Source organism: Pelodiscus sinensis, chromosome 4 (genome assembly GCF_049634645.1).
Source record: "Pelodiscus sinensis isolate JC-2024 chromosome 4, ASM4963464v1, whole genome shotgun sequence".
NCBI lineage: Eukaryota > Metazoa > Chordata > Testudines > Trionychidae > Pelodiscus > Pelodiscus sinensis.
In genome coordinates, this window is record NC_134714.1 from 25173884 (window position 1) to 25190170 (window position 16287).

At 39.6% G+C, this 16287-nt stretch overlaps 1 protein-coding gene across 11 annotated transcripts in view; it reads left to right on the forward strand.

Moving 5' to 3' along the window:
* Window positions 1-16287, forward strand: part of BCL11B (BCL11 transcription factor B) — a 112023-nt gene that overhangs the window by 25479 nt on the left and 70257 nt on the right. The window contains exon 2 of one of the 11 annotated variants that reach the window (XM_075926611.1): window positions 10633-10802. The exons of 9 other annotated variants lie outside the window; for them this stretch is intronic. The gene's annotated coding sequence lies outside the window, so the exon portion shown is untranslated. The remainder of the gene's footprint in view (window positions 1-10632; window positions 10803-16287) is intronic. One more of the 11 variants, XM_075926612.1, reaches the window with a different exon arrangement.

A 16287-nucleotide genomic window follows, 5' to 3' on the forward strand; every position in this document is an offset into this window, starting at 1 on the left:
TGCAAACAGTGTGGAGCATCAGACCCTTTTCTAGCTAGAGAGCATCTAATCTAGCCTTTAGAAACTTGCAGAGCAATTAAAATCATTAGACACCTCATTCCTGCTGTCCTAGATCCTCCTGTCCAACCTCGCCATGCAGGTTCTTGGAAGCGCAGTGCCATGCATAATTTGGGCATAATTGCACAGCTGCTGCAAGCGGACTGTGTCTCTGCAGCTGACCTTGGTCAGTGCGTCTGGCCTCTGAATAGATGTTCGCCTTCTTTTTTTCCACTTTGACAGCTCCCCTCTCCCTTTCCTTCTCCACACTCTTCCCCCAGCCCACTCCTTGTCTGTTCTCATTCTATAAACACCCCAGTGGAAAGGTATTCGTGAACAAAACGGCTTTTGCAATGCACAGGGGTGGCTGGCGCATGGAGAGTTTCAGCTTGCGCTCTCTCTCTCTGTACTTCCCTTTGGAACATTTTAAAAAAAGAATAAATGTTACTTAATAAATGACTCATTTGGATTTTTACAGCATGCTGATGTTTTTTACTGGTCATTTAAAAAGGGTGAGGTGATGACGGAGGAGCGGATACAGTACGATAACAAACAGGGGTTATTCTGCCTGTCTTCTTTTAAGACATTTTTTATTTTCAGAGTCAAACCCATAGCCAGCTAATATAACTGTAAAAGTTGTCATGTGAATTATTGGCTAGTAGAGTCCTGAAGCATTCTGTTATCGCTGTTATTATTCTGCCCAGAGAAATCCAGATTAGAAATGACCATTTACTTGTTTTGTTTTATGTATTAAAAAGACGCTGCTATTTTTTTCCCCTCGTAGCCCCCCCTCCCATTTGCTCGAATGCCCTGTTACTAGCTCATACAAAGAGACTGAAACTGAAGCGAAGTTTCCTGAGCAAGATGGTTTTCTTTTTCTTTCTCCCCACCCACCCCCATGGTGGTAACTAGACTTGGCCTGGTGCCAGCTTGTCTTTCAACAAGGAAAGAGCCATTCCAAATTGAAATTTATAGAGCAGAGTCCAGCTTCAAGGGCTGAAGCCCGCCAACAGCTCCAGCCTCTTTTGTTACTGATTAATTCTGCAAGCAGTTCAGCTGGTTTGCTCACTTTTGCCTCCTCTTCACAGCCCTGCTGCATGGCTTCCTAGGCAGCAAGGCGGCTGCTGCTGCTTCCCTCCCCCCAACCTTTTTCAGCAGCGATTCCCCCTTCTCTGCTTCGCAGTTTTAACCAGTTGAGGGCTGAGTTGTGCAACAATGTCTTTTTATTAAAAAAACTAAATTCTTTGCCTCCTCTTATTTTACCGCAGCTTGTTTTAAGTTTCTGGGGCTTCCCCTTTCCCATCAGCTCCCTTTAACAATTGCTTTTTGTCAGCATTTGAACCCAAAGTTCCCATGTTTTAATTAGTTTACTCAAACACACACAGGAGGTGGGGGTAGGGTGTGTGAGTGTGTGTGTGTGTGTGTGTGAAATGGTTTCTTTCAGCTTTACCTGCAAAGGATGTTTCCTGTCACAGCGAGCGGTTTCCTGCATGGTGGGGTTTTAAAGACGGGCCTCAAGGTGGGACAGGGGCATAGGTCAAAACAGCAGCAGCGGAAGGACAACTTCAGAAAGGTCGCTTATGGTTATGGCTTCCATTCTGCAACGAAAACCAGGCCCTTGTGAAGTCAATGAAAGCGTTGCCATCAGCTCCAGTGGGGCCTGAGTTTCATCCTTATGTGCACTTAGCTTTCTGAATGTGAGCAACATCACTGAATTCAGTGCGATTACTCATGCATAAAGCTAAGCACATCCATTAAGTGCTTGCAGGATTTCTGGCCTGAGTTTATATTTTCAGTCCAAGTGGACTGCATGTGGGAAATGCATAGGGAAAGATAAGGAAGGTATAGTGGGACTGCTATGTTTAAGTGCCTTGGGGAAAAACTTCTGCTGCTGTTACAAATATCCTTGGATTAATGTGTTGCTAATTGTGACACGATTAAGTCCTTAAAAGTGTCCCCAGAAAATAAAAGACAGAATGAATGGCTGGTGGTCATTTTTTCGTATGTCTTTATTACTTCCAGTCACAAAGTGTGTGTGTGTGTGTGGGGGGGTATTTTAAAATAGTTATTTAAGGAACTCAAAAGTCCTTAAAGAACCAAACCAAAAAAAGAAAACCCCCAAAACCCCACCATCCCATCCTCCAATCACCACCAATAAAATCAACAAAAAACTCAATCAAACAATAGTTTTCTGAATCCCCCGTGTATGTCTTTACAGTGAAACTCTTCAATTCTTGTTTAAACATTTCTCCAAAACTATTTCTTAGGAAAAAAGGTACGTTGTTTGCCTATCGCAGATTAAAAGCTTACCTTTAATGTGACAGCTACTTAAATCTAGTGTCGGAAGCATGTCTCCATTTTATGATATTGTGAAACAGGCCTGGACCAGCCACAGTGCACTTAACTATGAGAGAACAAGGTAGAATTTGTGGGCTTTTTTTTTCATTTTTATGGTTTATAACCAGAGACCTTTTCTGTGTATGTCTGTCTCTTAAAACTTTTAAGTTTACAAATGGCAAGCACATGTAAACCACACTTGGAAATTTATGAACAAATAGTTAACCTTAAAAATCTCAAGTTCACCAAAACTGAATGTTTTTTTTAAGTCTAAGGACTGTTCTTTTTAATGTCCTGGCAGAGAAATCTGAAGATGGATTTTTTTTACTTTATAAAACATTTATAATTTCAGCCCTGAAAACTCAAACACACACAAACTCTAAGAACGTTTTCACATCTGTCTCAGCCTGTGTGCTGATTCCCTGGGGTCCCATTTATAACAATCTAACAAGATAGTATCTGCCTTTGAATATCAGTAAATATGGCTAAAGATCACAAAACTGTACTCATAATTGTTCGAGACTAAAAGGAAGAATATAGTGTTTGATTAATGCTTATGGTACAGGATTTCTTTGCAGAAAAAGATAAATCACTTAACCAACCTCCCCTCCCCCATCCTCTCTCCCTCCAGACTCCACCGCAGAAACCCTATCCCATTTCTTCATCGTTCATCATTTATGGAGATGTGCTTTATTTTAGATTTTTAAGATGATCAAGGATGCCTAATTATATGGGGGATTTTTGCTTGAAATAGAGGCATTATGTGATTTCACTGATACCGTCCAGGATCTGGTTTATTAATTTGAATTTGTTTACCACCAAAAATTATCCATCAGTGTTTCCTCTAAGTCAGGGTACATTGGCAGAGGAAGCCTGCCCTGATGCTGTCCTTGCTGTATCTTCCCTGTGGATGTCTGTCTCCAGCGCTATAGACCAGACCCCTAAAATGCACTAAAAATATTAATTGGGGGAAAAATGCATAGAAATGGTCATAAGAGGTCATGGACAAGGACACTTGTTTATGTTTGAAGGGTTAGTGTTTGTTATCTGAGCACTTATATAGTTGCAGCCTGTACAGCTGCTATCAAAGGTTGTGATTGTTCAAAGCGATTGAGAACTGTAGCATTAGCTACTTGGGGTACTGTACCATCTTGCATTCTGTCTCTCCTCTGGCTTATTCAGTGTTTCTCTTGGGATACTTGGGAATTGATTTCCATTGTCTCCACTGATCATCTAAAATGTTGTATTATTTAGGGCAGAAATGCAAACTATCTATCTATCTATCTATCTATCTATCTATCTATCTATCTATCTATCTATCTATCTATCTATCTATCTATCTATCTATCTACCTCTGCTAGTTAGCTCTTCTGAAAGTGTTCTTTAAAATGGTAACTGAGACATTACAATAATAACTGTATTGGTGTTTAAAAAAATGTCATTTCACAGAGGGAATGAGGAGAGGACCCAGAACCCTGCTCCATTATAAATGCTGCTCTAGATTCCCTGGAACTGATTTGATGAAGTGGCAAAGATGGTTTGCCCTCCAGAGATGCTGTATAAGCCAAGGGTGGTGGTGGTGGTAGATTTGTGCAATAAGATGTGCTAATGTATATTTAGTGCTATTCTCTCTCACATGCTTCTGCCTGTGCAAACATAGGTGCGGGCCTTACCAGCAAAAAGTCTGCCTGGAGGAGGAGTCAGGGGCTTTAGCCTGGCACAGGCTAGAGGCTGCCTGTTCAGCCCAGGAAGCGGGAAGAGCCCGCTGGAGAGGGGTGATGAGGTTACCCAGCAAATGAGCAGACTGATCCATGGTGAATTTAACAAAGAGGAAAGAGTGTTCTAGGGCTTAGGGTTAAGGGCAGAAGTAAAGCCTGCAGGGAAGAGGTGCACATTTCCCAGAAGAGATTTTCTCCAGTTAGGGTTGCCAGGTGTCTGATTTTGAATCAGACAGTCCAGTATTTGAGCTTTCTGTTCGGGAAACAAATTGAGAAAATATAAATGTCTGGTATTTTCTAAATAAGATGTAATGTAGATTGTGATGTAATGTCAAGTGTGTCCGGTATTTTTGTTGAAACCATTTGGCAACCATATTTCCAATAAAAAAAAAAGTAGCCCTTACTGATGAAATTGTAACTAATATGCAGACCACCTTCATAGCAGAAACTCCTTCCCCAATATGCAATTATGTAGGAACCTTTGCATTTTGAAAATCATTCATGAATATATCTGCTTAGCACTTGCGGCCATTAAGATATATTGGCCAGCTTTCCTCACTCTTGCTGCAACCCAGGCAGTTCCACTAGTACCAGTGTTGGAAGCTCTAGTGTAGAGAGCTTCATACAACCCAGTTTACTCTCAGAGAAGGATTATGTGGCCCTATGCTTTACAACGTGGGAGGCCACTGGTCCTTCTCCGCACTAGAGCTGTCCCTGGTAGAGCACGGGTGAGACGTTTTTGCAAGCATGACTTTACGGTGCTTCTTTCCGTCCATCTCTTTACAAACATTGACAAATAATCATGGCTGCCCACATGGGGAAAGTATTGGCATCCCCATTTTACAAATGAGACAGCAAGTTGTTAATTGCTTGACTTTCAGAGGTGCCCCCCTCCAGAGTGAAATTCAGTGGGAGCTGCAAGTACTCAGTAGCAAAATGTTCAAAGCCACAGAAGGCAGATGGTGTCAAAGACAGGATTAGACCTCAGGAGTTCCTGGCCTTCAGTTTGGTGCTCACACTGCTAGGCTTCTCTGCATGTTTTGCTATTTTTGAGCAGCAAGACCATATCCTCCAGACAAACGCACACACACGAACACACACACTCGCACTCAGGTGAAAAAAACACAAACTGAAGTTTAAGACCTTTTCTCTCCTCCCCCCCTTGCTGTCCCTCTGCTGGTTAAATGTGTAGGATGAATGCTGGAGGGTGCTCGATGTGTCACTTCTCAGTGGCACAGCATTGTTGCTTCTGTGGGCTCAAAGCCAAGAGATGGTTGCTGCTACTTAATTGAATAAGGATGTAAGTAAATTTCACTTGGCACCTTTTGCAATCAAAGGAAAAAGGAATACTTTGCCCGTATGCAATCATTTTTTCCTCTTGTAGCTGTGGGCTAGATTCTGCTTCCCTTGAAAACACTGGGAATTTAGCCATTAAGTTCAGCAGGGGCAGGACTGGATTCTCACCTCTGTCACATACACTGATACAGCACTTGAGTCAGGATTCCTGCACTGTGGATACTCACAATTCATGTGCTAAGGGAGAAAGTGAGGGTTGGGTGGGGGCGGGAGGGGGGGGGGAGGGAGGAAAAGAAAAGATCGTGGCAAAATTGTGCGACGCCCACGTAAATATTGTTTGTATGAATTGGGTCCTTCATCTTTTGTTAGCAGCAGCTTGTTAATTAACAGCAGATTAGTGCTGCTTTCTTCTGACACATGAATATATTTTGGGTTAGAAAATACTTGTACTCAATAAAACTGTGACTGAACAATTCAGAAAGTACTAGTGAAACTCTGTAATGGATTCCCTTTTTATCCCTCCACAACTCCCCTCCTTCTTTAAATGCAAGCAGATTTCTGCAGTCTAGTGCAGCAGAGATACGTTAAACACAGCTAAATAAATCATGTATACTCTTGGCGTTCTTGGTAGTGAAAAATCTATTGGCTGCTTTTATTTCCTTATTTCTCAGCATTTGCTTCCTACCTGTTTTTGAGTGAGTGCCCAGAAATAGTAGTTTTGTCAAAGGAGTAGATTATGCCAGCCAGCAGTTCGCTCTGCCAAGTAAGCTGCTGGATTGAAAAACCCAGTGACTTTTTTTTTCCCAGTGACACTGAGCTGCCTCCCCCTCCCTAAATAAATGAGAATGTAGAATATGGGTATTAAAACCTGCAACATGGGGAGATGTAACTAGATACTAGCAGTTTGTGAGATTAGTTTAAGGAAATTAGAACATTAGAAAATTGGTAAACAAAATTAATTTATTTCTTTGCTTTACTTAGCCAAGGAATGATTGATCAGTTTCAGAACAGGAGGGAAAATAAAACAGAATCAAAATTTGCATGTTGCGATTCCTTCAAATTTTTTTAAAGTAAACTATTTTATGTGTGTGAAGGTGAAAGGATTGGCAATAACAGTAATAAAAACCAGACATTTTTTCCTTCTCTTGATCATTTCCACCCCTTAGATAGCCTCTGAGATGTGAGGATAAGGTGACTAATCCTTTATTTTAACTGAGTTTTGACTCTGTCCTCTCCTCATACGCTCCCCTGTTGCGGAGGAAGAGGGCTGTTTTTCTCTGTGCCTGTTAGCGTTATGAGTGGTAACTGCCGTTCCTTTCCTTCTGGATTCCAAATGTCAGGCCAAGGGCTCCTGTAGTCTGTCTTTATTTAGGCAACACTTCCAGTGATTTTGACAGGGGTTTCACCTGAGTAAGGACTGTAGAATGGACCCAGGGCTCACACCCCAGAAGTGGAAGGTAAATGGCTTTTTTTGAAAAGACATACAGAGCCATATTCATCATTCATGCTACTTCATTGTAGCTGGAGAAATGACATTCCGTAGAGGCCCTCAAACATGCCAATGTCTCCAGACGGTGGGTCCAAAGCTGAACAATCATTTTAGGCAAAGCTCCGACTGATTTGGAGTTGAGATAATTGAACTGCAGAGCATGATTCTGCATTCCTTTTATACCATCAAAGCCACTGTTGAAACCAAAGAGTGCTTCACATGAGCTTACTTGGGCTAGGCCTACACTACAAATGTACATTGGTATAATGATGTTTTTCAAGGGTGTGAAAAATCTCCCCTGGCTCCCTCACTGATACAGTTATACTGACCTCATCCCTGGTATAGATGTCACTGTATCTTGCTACTGTTAACTTAGCTATTGCCTCTCACAGACGGGGATTAACTACACTGTTGGAAGAAGCTCCCCATTAGTGTAATAGGATCTTCATTGAAGCAGTACAGTGGTGCAGGTGCAGCATTTTAAGTGTAGACTTACCCTCACTTGGATTGAAAAACTAGAAAAATATTCCTTTCCTTCCCACCAAAGCCTCAAATGCAATTCTTTGGTCATGCAGGCCGGGTCTGCCCCTTTGTCCCCACGGGAGCTGGTGGAAGTTTTACCTTTGGTTTTAATTGGAATGGGATCAGGCTCTCGATGAAAATAGTCCTTTCTGTGGTGTATCTAAAAATCCATCACTGTAACATTCACCCCAATATGGAGGTTCCAATAACATTCACTCCAATATGGAGGTTCCTATGAGGCCCTCTATACCCAACAAGCTTTTTGGGCAGAGAGCACAAGAGGAGTGGCTAATGCTTTTGGTGCATGCTGCATAATAACTCTGAACAGGCTGGTCGAGAATAGGGGTAATACTGAGAGCAAATTAGATTCAATGGCTGGGAACCCAACTCCATTGCTGAGAGACGGTGAATTCCTTATCCCCAGTTCCAACTCTGTTCCCTGCACAGTGCCTATTAACTCTGGCTTTGTTCTTACACCTTAACTGAGCTCATTATTCACAGTAGATTATTACTGTAAACAACCACATGTCCTGAGAAGCCAAATTAATTTCTTCCTTTGCTTTACTAAGTCCAGAAACACCTGATCAGTTTCAAAATGGGAGAAAAAATAAAACAGAATCAAAGTTTGTATATTATGATTCCTTCAAATTTCTGGTGGGAATACGCTGTGATCAAAATGATATTTCCATAGAGGCTTTTGCTGCCAGTTTGTTTAATTACATTAAACAGCGGTATAAACCTCAGCAGAACAGAAACCTCTCTTACAGCCAGGCACTAGAATATTAAATCATAAAGAATAATGATACTAGTGTTAACGGGTTATAACAATCTTTATCAAATTAGTGAGCTAAGGTGTTACTTTGTTTTACCAGTTCTGATATGCATACACATTTTGCCTTATCGCCTATTAAAAGACCGGAAAATGGATTGAGTTTTGTTACAAAAAAATCAAGAAGTTGTTTAGAATGATACATCGGAAGACTTTTTGTGATTTTGCGATCGTGATTCCACTCATCCATTCATCCTTTAGGGAAAGGTTTACAATACATATATTGAAATGCCATTTACATGCAGAAAATCAGGGTTAAAAACACTATCGTTGAAACTAATTATAGTTCAATTTTTTTTAGTCAATGACATTTCAGAAATTTGGCTTGAAAGCTAAGAGGCCATAGAGAGATATTGTTGCAATGTGATATAAAGCAATGAGCACCAGTTTGAGTGTACAGAAACTTTAATAAAAAACAAAACAAAAGCATCCACAAGCTTTTATTTTGCTAGGACAATCTAGATGAATTGACTATAACTTCCTAGTGCTGAACATGGCTAAAATGGTGGTCTTTTGCTTGCCCTCTGATGGCTGCTGTACTTCCGTCTTATTCTCAACTTGATTTTTTGTAAAACATCCTTTTTGAGAAATCAGTTTGGCTTCAGTTTCACACACACATACTAAGAAAGGGCCTGATTTGGCCTTACTGTCAGTGGGGCTACTTGTGGATTAAAGGCACTACTCATTATAACTAAATGAGGTAGAATCAGGCCCAAAGAGAATAAAAGTACAGCTGTTCTTGTTTTCTTGAGGCTGAATTTGCTGGTGTCCTTCTGCACTGGTTGCGAGGAAAAAGGGATTGTTTCTTCATTGTGCTTGTCTTTTACTTTCTTTTATAGAATTTGATTATTAGTCTTCATCTAGTCAACATTCCTCAAGAGCCTGATGGTGCTACAATTATGTAACACCAGAATTGGGTCCTTTTGCAAATAAAATGTGATTCAATCCTTGACTATTTCACCTTTCACAGTGACTATAATAGCCTTTTCATGCCTTTTTGGTCCACCTTAGATGGCTAATCAAAACCAAGCTGTTTCATTAATTTTCTTTCTATTCATGTATCATTCTGTTATTTATTCTGATTTATTGGTTGACCACTGAATTGATAATTAAGTTTAAGATCCTGCTAAAATCTTCAGGACTTTTAAAATTCTGTAGATTGTGTCACTTTACTGACTTCATTTGTACATTCATGGTATCAAACTTTGGCCCATTTAAGTCCTTACTAATGAGGTTTCTCCCCAGAGAGATACACAAAGTCCATCCTTATTTTTAAAATCTTTTCCCCTAACTACTTGCCACTCATTATTATGTTACAGTTTGCTTTTGTGAAATGTCATTGTGATTGTGTATAGTATTACATGGGGGTGGGGAATTGTGGTTACAAATTTGCATGTAAAAAGTCAGGAAAAGCAAAAGTGAAATTGCTAGTGATGTAATTGACTTATTCACATTGTATATGAAGCAGTTTTTGATGACTAGAGAAGCAACAAAATGTATAGCTTACTATCCAGTATTTTATAATGTAGGTAAGTTAACATTGCTATCAGCAGGAGACTAATTGTAAAAAGAAATATGTGGTACTCTCCCAGACTTTGTCCACAAACCAAGTTATGCCCATATGCTAAGTTGGTAGATATCAATTAGAGAGACTAGCACAGATCTTGTGTATGTGCCCTGCATACAGTGATATGAGCTGATTGTCCTCTCTCCACTTTCTTAAAGTAACAGTGAAACAGTTAATATGGTTGATATTTAAATAGTTATCATTAGTCTTCAGAGTTAACATTTGCTGAAATGAATGGGGCAGTTCACAGCTCTCAAACAAGTTCTGCATGAGGATGCTGGTGTGCACTGCAATATGAGTAGCCGAGAACAAATTTTGGTCCCAAATGGACAAGTGTAGAAGCCGCATGTTCAGCACAATTGAATACTGATTAGTCCAGGCTGCTCCTCTGCTCTATGCATGTCCCTTCATTTTTAGATCTTAAAACAAGATGAGCTACCAGCTACAGTCTCATATATGTTGTGTGTGTGTGTGTGTGTGTGTGTATGTGTGTGTGAGTATTTTTGTATCTTTGCCCACATGCAGTCCTGATTTCACCTCTTAATTCCCTTTGTTAATTCCAGGGCATGTTAAATTGCTCTGATCATCTATTGGGGTTATTATATGTTTTAATTATGATTCTATCAGGAATATTTGCTGAATTTTCAGGACTAAAAATTTCAATCCCCACAAGGATTTGTATAACCATTGAAAATCCTCAGGACTTAATTATGAGAGCTGGGGAATGAAACCAGGAGAAAATTCATGCATTGTTTTTTTGTCAATCCTGTATATATATATATAAAAAACAAACCTTCCAGAACTGGAGTGATTATTTTTGTTTATTTCTTTATTTCAGTAGCACCTACAGGCGCCAGCTGAGATCAGGGTGCCACTGTGCTAGACACTGTATGTGCACATAGTAAGAGACCCTGAAGAGTTTACAGTCTGAATAGACAAGACAGACAAAAGATGGGAGGGGAAACAGAAGCAGAGAGAGGTGAAGTGACTTGCCCAAGGTCACAGGAGGTTAGTGGCAGAGCTGGGAGTAGATCTCCACTATCCTGACTCCCAGTCCAATGCTTGCTTTCCTAGACCAGACCAGGTCAAATGAGAAATTGTTCTGATGTCCTGTTTGTTAATGCTAGATACTTGAGGCCTGATTCTGTCTTTACTTGTTCTCCTCTCTTTCCCTTCTGCCCCTTCCTGATATTTAATACACTTTTATGGAAAGGTAGGCAGATACCCATAATGCAGACACTTTTGTCTTGAGGCGGAGGGAGGATAGTGTAATTTGGACCATAATTGCCTTGGGTTTTGGTGAGTAATTATTTTCATATATTTAATGGCAGTTAAGTTTAAAATAGCAAATATTGGTTTATTTCTTAACTTCTTTGCATTTTAACCATGAGCAATTAAAATAACAAAGAGAAATTAGTGGGTTTGGTTCATTGACCCAGCTTTGACATTAGACAAAGCACTGTAAAGTGTTTGGCCTGGTTCTCTAGTCATGTCTCTTGATTGGGAAACAGGAGCCCCTGTATGAGATCCAGAGTGTCTTTTATATGGATACTGATGAGTGGCATACAAAATATGCAGTGTGATATCACCTGTTGCCAAATAGTGGGACAAATCAAAATTAACTTGCCTGTCTTCTAAAGGACAGGTTTTGGCAGTCCATAAGCAATCTTCAGGGATATTAGGGGTCATCTGTGAAAAGTCAGATGGTTTGCCAGGTAAGTAAAAATATCTTCCTCCTTCTCTTTATCCATCAACACCCAAAATAGAACACATAAGTATAAGGATGTTCAAAAACATAGAGGATTTGCATGCACAAAATGGATATTTTTGTTATTTAGTAACCTCACATGGGGTGTTTTAAGCTTAGTTTATTTATGTTTTTAAACTGTTTCCAGAGCCTTGTATGGAAGGCATTAGTGAAATGAAAGTTGTTTGTTTATTTATTTATTTATTTATTTATTTATTATTATTAATGACACATTAATTCCTTGTACTGAATGCATACTCGGCTGATCCATGAAAGATCATTTTCTATAAGTGAGTAAATAGGATGCCTTTTAAAGATAGCTTCAGTAAATCTTCACCTTACATATAAATATGTGGTCTTATGATACAACATAAAAGCTCCAAAGACAGGGCTGCAAAGGCACTGACTATATGAACTTAGTTGCTTCCATGTTTTTTTAAAGCTACCATTAAAACAAAACCAAAGAATTGTACAGACAAAAGACAATGTTTACATTGTGTTAAGGATATGACATAAACTAACAAAAGTCAGGAAGTGTAAAACTGAGCCTCACATTCACTCTTCTTAACCACTCTGTTGTGCTTAACCACTGCAGCATGCATATTATGTAACACAATACTTCAGGCTCATACAAATGCTTAGACACAACAGGGCATGTTAGGAAGATGATGGCATTGTTCTGAAGACAAAGTCTCAACTATAACTTTTCATTTCTGAAAAATGATGTTTAACCTCACTTTTTTATGTTTAGGCTCCCCCCCCTTACCGTATTTAAATAATATTTTTTTTTCCTCTTTAAAAATGGATCAGCTGTGGGAGAAAAGTCTCATCAGATACTTGCTCCATTTTTAGAAAGGCTTCATCTGTGACAGTTTTGTGCAGTTTATGCCTTCATCCTTGCTGTTTTTTTTAAAGTAGCATTGGAATGTTTCTGAAGACACCAGCTAATTCTTTAATGATTCCTAGAATATGGCTTTTCAAAGTTAAAATATGGAAATAATTAACCTCAGATTGTAAAAATCTGCAGAAAAGCCAAACAGACTCTGTGCAACCCTGGGATCTAATAACAAGGAAGGTGAGTCCTGTTTTTGGCTGTCCTAAGAGAGACCCAGGGAATGATGACCTACATGCCTTGTCCCTTGAGCACAGTTAAAGCTTAGCTATCTAGTGCTCAGATAAGGTGGCCCTCAATTTACCTGGAATTTGAAATTTCAAAACAGTAGAGACTATTGACTGTTAATTAGACATCTTTTAACTGCAAAATGATTTTAGCAGCTAATACTGTTTATTATGTGCTTCAGTGTGAATCTTAAGTAGAGCTATTAACATGTAAGAAGAGCCTGAACTTACCAGACATTTTGTAAAACTGCTGGATTTTTGCAGCATTGTTTAGAAATCCTGTCAGGAAGGGAGGACCTTTCTCACTTGGAGAATGTTGCATGCATATTTTCTATCAACTGATCAGTTGGATAGGACCATCTTGCACTCTTCTTTCCACCAGCTCCCCAATAGGCACGCTGCTTCTTACCTGGTACCTCTACCTAGTACTTTTACCTGGTACCTCACATACTGTTAAAAGGCTTGGTCTTATTAGTGAAAAGCATCCTTGACTCCTGCCTGAATCATATACAAGTCGAGGGCTTTCAGCATTTTGTAGGTTCTGTGCAATAGGCAGGAACAGATTCTTAAAAAGCAATGACCCAGAACAGACAGGGGAGTTATTCTATATTTTCCTATCACTTTGTCACTAGGAAACTCCCAACCTTTTGCAGGGTAGAGTTGACTAAAATGACTCTCACTTAATAAGCAAACATTTAATTATGGGGATATTTCTCCTTCCCCTGTCTTAATACATATAGTGCCCCCCCCTGCTTACAATTTAAAATAAAGTGGCTGGTTTAATATTGAGCCCATGAAAAGAAACAAGATTGTATTTTTTCTTTATTTGCTTGAATTTGAAATGGGTTATCTGCCTATCTTGTTTATGAAATTTTGTGCTGTCTTTGCTGCACAGACTGTGACTCCCAAATCTTCCACAGCTCCATTTCCATATTCCTGCGTGCTTGTTCTTTGTTAATCACTTGGCAAGCGCTTATTTGAATATTAAAAATTTCTTTAATCATCAAAGGCAGGAGCACAGCTTCATGAATATTCATATTTTTTTCCTCCTCAGACTGGATTCTAGTTCATTACCCTGCAGTAAAGCCAAACAGTCATCAATCGCGCTCATTACAGCCGCTGGCGTTTTGATTGGCTGCCTGCTGCTGGTAGCTTTCTCCCTCCTCCTGCCCCCCACCTCTCCCCTTCTCTTCTCTATGAGCTGTCGTGTACCTGCCAACAACAACAACAACAAAAATATCAACAATGTAAGAATAGATTTCTCTGGTTGAAAAACAACTTTGCAAACTTGTCAAACAATCCTCGTCACTTTTTTTTGTTTTATCCCCCTCCCCAAAATAAAAATTAGAAGGGAGAAACTTGAGCTTTAGAGATGAATATTTGTCAAGAGAGTTGACGTAAGTTTCATTTGCATAATGACTTTGTACTTCTGCATTAATAAAATTTGCATATGAAGCCATGTTAATTACTCCTGATCATGCTTTTTGCATTCATGCATAGTAATTTTCTCCGACTTGTGAGAATTAATGTCTTGGCATGGGGGGAAGAAGAGGGGGAGTTAGGGTACTGTCAAGTTTCTGTGCCAGTGTCCCTCACTCACACTCTTTTTCCTTCGTGATCATGTCGCTGTTCTTCTATGACTCATTTATGCATTATCAGTTGGAATCTTTGGGATAAAGAAACATATCTATTCTAAGGGAAACCTCGTTTGCAAAAAAAAAAACAAAAAAAAGCCCAAATATAACAACCCTCCATTACAATATTGCATTTCATATTTGCAGATAAAATAAAGTTTAGCTGGAGAAAGACTGTGAGGCAGTGTGTGAGTGTGATTAATCACAAATTGTTGTGTGTGCTTTGGCTTGTACTTTTATTTGTGTATGAACATGACTTTGTGTGTGCACGCGCATGTGCATATTTTATGTGGGTATCTGCAAATGCTTCTCTCTCTGTGTGGGAGAGGGGTATTTGCCTCTCCGTGTGTACATGCCATGGTATGTGTGATACCACTGAAAAGGTTAGGACATCTTTGTAAACCTCAGTACTGTACATACTATATGTGTGTGTTTGTGTGTGTGCATGCTTCCATGTGCCTGGGTGTGTTCCTATGCCTGTGTGTGCCCCCCCTCTCTGTCATCTCTGTGTGTAAGAGAGAAAGAGAGTATAGAATATCCATGTTAAGGAGATTATAATTGTGATGGGATACAGTCACAGAAAAACTCTTAGGATTGTTCTCTGGTGTGCTGATTATGCCACAGACACCCGCTTTCTTCCTTTCTGGGGCTCCCCACCACTCTGTCCTACTGGGCCAGATTCTCTGCTCTCCCCCAGACAAGTCACAGAGTTAGGGTTACCACTCCTTTGAAGAACAATGCAGCTAATGAACCACTCTAGCTCTGGGAGGACACAATTCTAGGACACAGCACCCAGGAAACCAATCCTCAAAAGGGATCAAAACCCCAAATAAATCTGTCTTTTTCTGAGAAAGTTTTACACAAAGAAAACTCATGAGGATATTCATCCACTTCATCAATGAAAGAGAGATATGCACAATGGTTGTTCCCCCCGCAGGAAACAATTATACTTGCACTGGGCCTGATAGTAAACAAAGTGTTTTTATTAAATACAAAGAGTAGGACTTAAGTATTGCAAGTGAAAACAGTTAGATCAAAGTAAGTTACTAAGTTAAAATGAAAACTAGTTAGTGCTAATTCATTAAAAAACATATTGCCAATGGATTCTTACCCTAATGATGACCATACTTTGCAGGTCAGAAAGTCTTTTATCCTGACCTCGGTCTCCAGCCCTTTGTACCCTTTCATGGTTTTTCTGAGCCATCCAAAGACAAAGAGATGATAACTTCCCATTGCTTAAATAGGCTTCCCCCAAGGGTGGGAACCTTTTGGTTTACATTCCCCCTTCCAAGGAAAACTACAAGGGTCAAAATGGAATTCCAGTACCAGGTGGTATGGTCATATGTATTACTAGTTCAATCACCTTTGGACTTATAGGAAAAGCAAGGCTGTTTACATGTCATTAAGATGATCAAGTCATTAAGGCTTCCAAAGGGGGCCACCATTCATGGCTCTCATTAGCACATTTAAAACTATAAACAGTCTCATACTTCATATTTCTAACTTTACATACAAGAATGATACATGCACCAAAATAAGATATTCAGATCTGGTAGATTGTAACTTTAAAATGGATAGGTTACATGAAGTATTTTGTCCAAAGCATCTCTGAGTTATGCATATTTATATTCATAAGCCAATTTTCATAAAGCATGGGGGGCCCATCACAATAATACTAGGTGGAAAAGGGCCGTGTGGTAATATGCAACACAGATGAAGCAACTCATTTTAGGAAAGGCTTTCAGATCAGTTGGAGAGATTATCAAATAGATGTTCATTGCACTGTCGGATATGTCTGGCTCATGACTGCTGCACAGTAAATACGGAATACCAGACTTCTCAGAAAGAGATGCAAGAGTGAACCTGAACATAATGGCCTGTGTAAGAATAGGTTTGCCACCTGCACTCTGAATTTCCTGCCTTGGACTAATATCTGCCCTTATTTTAAGAGCTATCTTATATGATTTAACTGAATCTGTTGGTCTGTCTATCT